At 44.6% G+C, this 5,781-nt stretch overlaps 1 pseudogene; it reads right to left on the bottom strand.

The window, feature by feature from the left end:
* Positions 1 to 419: 419 nt before the first annotated feature.
* LOC142046201 (uncharacterized) lies at positions 420 to 2,293 on the bottom strand (annotated as a pseudogene).
* Positions 2,294 to 5,781: the final 3,488 nt, after the last annotated feature.

Genomic DNA, 5,781 nt, shown 5'->3' with positions numbered 1-5,781 from the left:
AGAAGCTTTGAAAAACAGTTTTGTGACTGGCAGGCTACAGCTTGAAAGTTCTGTTTGTTTGTCCTTGATGAACTCCGCCCCCCTCACACTTGGTTCACTCTACTTCCCTATAAGCTAACCACCCTCCCCTCCCCACTTCGATCACTGCCTTCAGAGGCAATAAAGTCATTGTTGCTTCATATTCATGCATTCTTTATTAATTCATCACACAAATAGGGGGATAACTGCCAAGGTAGCCCACGAGTGGTTGGGGAGGAGGGAAGCACCAGGTGGGGTAGGGGAGGAGGGAAGGACAAGGCCACACTGCACTTTAAAACTTATTGAATGCCAGCTTTCTGTTGCTTGGGCAGTCCTCTGGGGTGGAGTGGTTGGGTGCCCAGAGGCCCCCCACCATGTTCTTGGGCATCTGGGTGAGGAGGCTATGGAACCTGAGGAGGAGGGTGGTTGGCTACACAGGGGCTGTAGCGGCGGTCTGTGCTCAAGCTGCCTTTCCTGAACCTCAGTCATATGCTGGAGCATATCAATTTGTTCCTCCAGTAGCCCCGGCATTGCCTCTAGCCTTCTGTCACGAAGCTGACGCCACCTATCATCGGCAGCCCACCACTTATTATCTTCAGCCCACCACCTGTCCTCTCATTCATATTGTGCTTTCCTGGACTCTGACATTGTTTGCCTCCACACATTCTTGGGCTCTTCCAGTGTGGGAGGACTGCATGAGCTCAGAGAACATTTCATCGCAAGTGCATTTTTTTTGCCTTCTCATCTTCACTAGCCTCTGGGAAGGAGAAGACAGTGTGAATGTTGAAACATTTGCAGCTGGTGGAGGAAAAAAAAGGGAGAATGGTAGTTTAAAAGACACATTTTAGAGAACAATGGGTAGACTCTTTCACAGGAAACCTTGCTGTTAACATTACATAGTACATGTGCTTTCGGTACAAGGTCTCATTTTGCCTCTTATTGAGGGTATGCTGGTTTGGTGTGAGAGATCTTTCACACAGGGCCAGGCAACAGAATTTGGCTTGCAAGCAGCCATGGTAAGACACAGTCTTTTGGCTTCTTTAACCTTCATAACGTGTGAGTGGTTTCAAACAGCAGTGCCTTCATTTCCCATACCAAGCAGCCGTTGGGTTGGCCATTTAAAATGGGTTGGCCATTTAAAAGGAGGCGGGGCTGTGGTTTTTGGGTTAATGTGCAGCACAAACCCAACTAAACTCCCCACACACACACACTCAATTCTCTGGAATGATCACTTCACCCCTCCTCCCCCACCGGTGTGGCTAACAGCGGGGAACATTTCTGTTCAGCCAAGGCAAACAGCCCAGTAGGAACGGGAACCTTTGAATGTCCCCTTAATCAAATCAGCCTATTTCAGTCAGGTGACCAAGAATGATATCACTTTCCTGAGGATAACACAGAGAGATAAAGAATGGATGCTGTCTGAATGCCAGCAAACACCGGGACCATACGCTGCAATGCTTTGTTATGCAACGATTGCAGACTACGTGCTACTTGACTGGCGTGGCAAAGTGTCCTACCATGGAGGATGGAGTAAGGCTGCCCTCCCCATAAACCTTTTGCAAAGGCTTTGGAGTACATCCAGGAGAGCTTTATGGAGATGTCCCTGGAGGATTTCCACTCCATCCCAGACACGTTAACAGACTTTTCCAGTAGCTGTAGTGGCCGCGAATGCCAGGGCAAATTAATCATTAAACACGCTTGCTTTTAAACCATGTATAATATTTACAAAGGTACACTCCCCAGAGGTCCCTCCTCTGCCTGGTGGGTCCAGGGGGCAGCCTTGGGTGGGTTTGGGGGGTACTGACTCCAGGTCCAGGGTGAGAAACAGTTCCTGGCTGTCGGGGAAAACAGTTTCTCCGCTTCTTTGCTGTGAGCTATCTTTAACCTCGTCCTCCTCATCTTCCTCATCCCTGGTGCGTGCTACTCCGTTGACAGAGCCAAAGCACAGGGGTGGGGTAGTGGTGGCTGCACCACCTAGAATGGCATGGAGCTCATCATGGAAGCGGCATGCCTGGGGGTCTGACCTGGAGTGGCCGTTTGCCTCTCTGGTTCCTTGGTAGGCTTGCCTGAGTTCCTTAAGTTTCATGTGGCACTGTTGCGCGTCCCTGTTATAGCCTCTGTCCTTCATGCCCTTTGAGATTTTTTCAAATGTTTGGGCATTTTGTCTTTTGGAATGGAGTTCTGATAGCACAGATTCATCTCCCCATACAGCGATCAGATCCTATACCTCCCGTTCGGTCCATGCTGGGGCTCTGTTGTGATTCTGGGACTCCATCATGGTCACCTCTGCTGATGAGATCTGCACTCACTTGCAGATCGCCATGCTAGTCAAACAGGAAATGAAATTCAAAAGTTTTCGGCCTTTTCCTGTCTACCTGGCCAGTGCATCGGAGTTGAGAGCGCTGTCCAGAGCAGTCACAATGGAGCACTCGGGGATAGTTTCTGGAGGCCAATACCATCGAATTGCGACCACACTACCCCAAATTCAACCTGGCAAGGTTGATTTCAGCGCTAATCCCCTTGTCAGGGGAGGAGTACCTAAATCGATTTTGACAACCCCTTAAGTCAAAAATAATGGCTTAGTCGTGTGGACGGGTGCAGGGATAAATCAATCTAACGCTGCTAAATTCAACCTAAACTCGTAGCGTAGACCAGGGCATAGAGGGGTTGCTCCTCTATGTGTCAGGAGTGATGTGTAACTTGTTTGTACCTGTGTATAAGAAGGCATCCCTGAGTCCATGTCTTTGTCTGGCCTAGGGGGTAGTGGTAAATCCCACCACTGGCTGAGCCGGTTCATTGTCAGAGAGCACATATGTACTGGCAGAACTATAGACATCTGATCCGGGGAGCCAGAGACTGTGTTTCGTTTGGAAGTAAACCTGGCTGGATCCCTTCGTACCTTATCAGAGTCTGAGGTCATTGGGGATTCTCTCGGGGTCTGCTGTGTCAGCAATATGCAGAGCCAGGGCAGCACACAGAGGGAACACACGCACAAAGCCGACTTTTATCAACACTGAACAGAGCAGAGCACCACACCGGTGACTTCTGACAATAGGTATGCCAGTAATGTTTGAAATATTAATTTGCATGATGTAATTAAAATATCAGTGCCAGCTGGAGAAAGACATAGGAATCCGAATAGCAGAAAACTCAAAACCAAGATAGGTATGTGTAGCACATGTGGCGCTATTAGCATGAGTACGGAATGGGAGCTTTTTCATTGGAGTATAGATATGAACAGATCTTAAAGCCATCTGGCCAACCTGACACTGTTCAATATTAGCTGTTAACATGTAACTCGTGTATATCTTACATTTCTTATTTTAGAAGGAAGCAGCTGTCCTGTCTTGCTTCATTCTCCAAGCAACTGAACATTTAAATCCCTCGTTTTTATTATCCAAGGAGTGGTGATTGTCTGATGTTAAGTATATTTCTGTAAACATCTAAAATTTACAAAAATGTAAAGCTGCCATATGAGGAAAAGGTCTTGCAGGCTAGAACTAATTTGTGAAGGTGTCTCTTCCAATTACTTACTGGTTCTCTAATTTGGTATCTAACCAGAAAATATGGTTGTCACAAGTTTGTCAGGAGACTAAGTTTCTATGTGTTATGTGTGCCACATCCACACAATAATACAATATACATATACTACCTGTATGGCCCTGAGGATGTCACATGGGCTGCAGCTGACTGGGCCGTTAAGTGACTTGTGGATCGAGAACCACTGATTTATTGGCTGACTGAGTTGAAATTGTTTCCTGTACTTGACTAATTCTACGCTGCTGGGAGGTTATTTTGTGATTGTCCGTCTAATTAACTGTTAGGACATTTTAAACTTTTGTATGGGCTGTACTGTTTAAATTAACTGGAATAGAATACACTGAGCACCAACCATCAGTGTTCCTATCAACAATGAACACTCATCTGTTAGATCAACAGTAGGAGAATTTCTGAAAATATTTTGTTACACCGGGCATTTTCAGAAAGTATTTTCAGAATTTCCCCCAATGTTCTTGCAGCTGTACTGGTACTAGGAATATGTGAACCAAGTGTAAGCACACTAGACCTACACTGACAGGGCTGGACATCATGGTGGCCTTAAAAAAAAAAAAAAAGCCTATGCCCACTCAACACTAGACCTCCTGCCATTGCTAGAACAGGGTGAGCCGCAGGGGTACTAGACCAATAGTGGCAGAATTCCTGAAAATACCCTGAATGAGCTACATTGAGTATCTCCTGCCATGGCTCGCAAAACCACTAAGGCTCTGTTCCCACAATTTATTCTACTATGGCAGACCCCTGTGCCTACCTGAAACCCCATTGACTTTAATGGTTTAAATGCACACCAACATTTGATGGCTAGGTTTAAAAATGTTATTTGCTTCTAATCACAGCTGCAAACAGCATAAAAGTTGTCAGCACCAGTGTAATATTTTGTGTAGAAATTTTAAGGTTAAAGAACATTTTAAAACCCAGTGAAATAATCTTTGGTAGTAGTTATTCCACTAGTGTTATTATTGATATGGACATAGCTAGCTGGAGTAATTCAAATTTGCAGTGTTGGAGAATTTACTGAAACATGAGAGCCTTGGATTGATTTATAGAAAAGCTTTACAGTGATGTACCCTATTAAATGCCAGACAATCATCCATATAGACAAACAGTTTATGCTGTGTGATTGATTGTAGGAATCTACTCATAGATCCAACGCATGACATATTCAATCACATCATCTTTCTATTTTTTAAATATTAAATGATCTTTTCATCCTGATGTGATCTGTCCAGTGGAGATTGAACCACTTATTCATAAGGTTCAATTGATAGGACTAAATCTGGCAGTCCTGCCCTATATAAAACTCTCATTAATCAGTAGGAGTTTTGTCTGAGTAAAAGACTAAGGGGTTTAGGATTTTGCTCACATGCCCAGAAAATAAACATATGGGACAAGATCCTACCCTCATTCCTGCCCTTTCACACCATTCAGGTAGTACCAAGAGGCTGGCATCAGACCCTAAGTGCTCAGATAAGAATTCCCCCCACCTGGGAAATCTCTCAACCTGTTTCTATGCCAACCACACCCATCCACTCTATTGGAGGTGGAGCATCAGGAATAGGAAAGGATATACTTACTGAAGGCTGGGCAGATATTAGGGTGACCAGATGTCCCAATTTTATAGGGACAGTCCCGATATTTGGGGCTTTTTCTTATATAGGCTCCTATTAGCCCCTACCCCGTCCCAATTTTTCACACTTGATATCTGGTTGCCTAGCAGAGATAGAACATGCCAGCTGAGAATGATCAGAATAGTTGTAGTCCTTTTAGGGACCATAGCCAGCCTGTGTAAATCTCAGTAGGCCCTAGGCCCCTCTAACTTTTTGCTGTAGCAGACATATTTGTGAATCAGGTAATGATAACCTACTCTTTTCTGCAACAAGCAGATCTTGTTGCAGGAGAAAATCTGGATCATTATATTTTATTAAAATCAAATTACTGGTTGTTACAGCTGTATCCTGAGTGGGAAACAGGTCTTCTAAGACTCTGTTGTGCTCCATAAACCTGTTGCTAAAGATTATGGCTGATGTAATTTTTATGCTAAAATGTGGTTGATGTTTAAATTTTCAAATTTTACGGAGATCAGAATAAGATTATCTAAAAATTGTTCCCCCGCAGGGTCCAAAATGGAATGGTCACTATATTCTTAGATATTAGTTATTCCACAGGGTGGAGTCTGCCTCCTGAGCCTTGTAACGATCCTCCTTC

This window comes from Chelonoidis abingdonii, chromosome 2 (assembly GCF_003597395.2).
Source record: "Chelonoidis abingdonii isolate Lonesome George chromosome 2, CheloAbing_2.0, whole genome shotgun sequence".
In the NCBI taxonomy this organism is placed as follows: Eukaryota; Metazoa; Chordata; order Testudines; family Testudinidae; genus Chelonoidis; species Chelonoidis abingdonii.
This window is presented reverse-complemented; position numbering and strand designations above follow the sequence as displayed.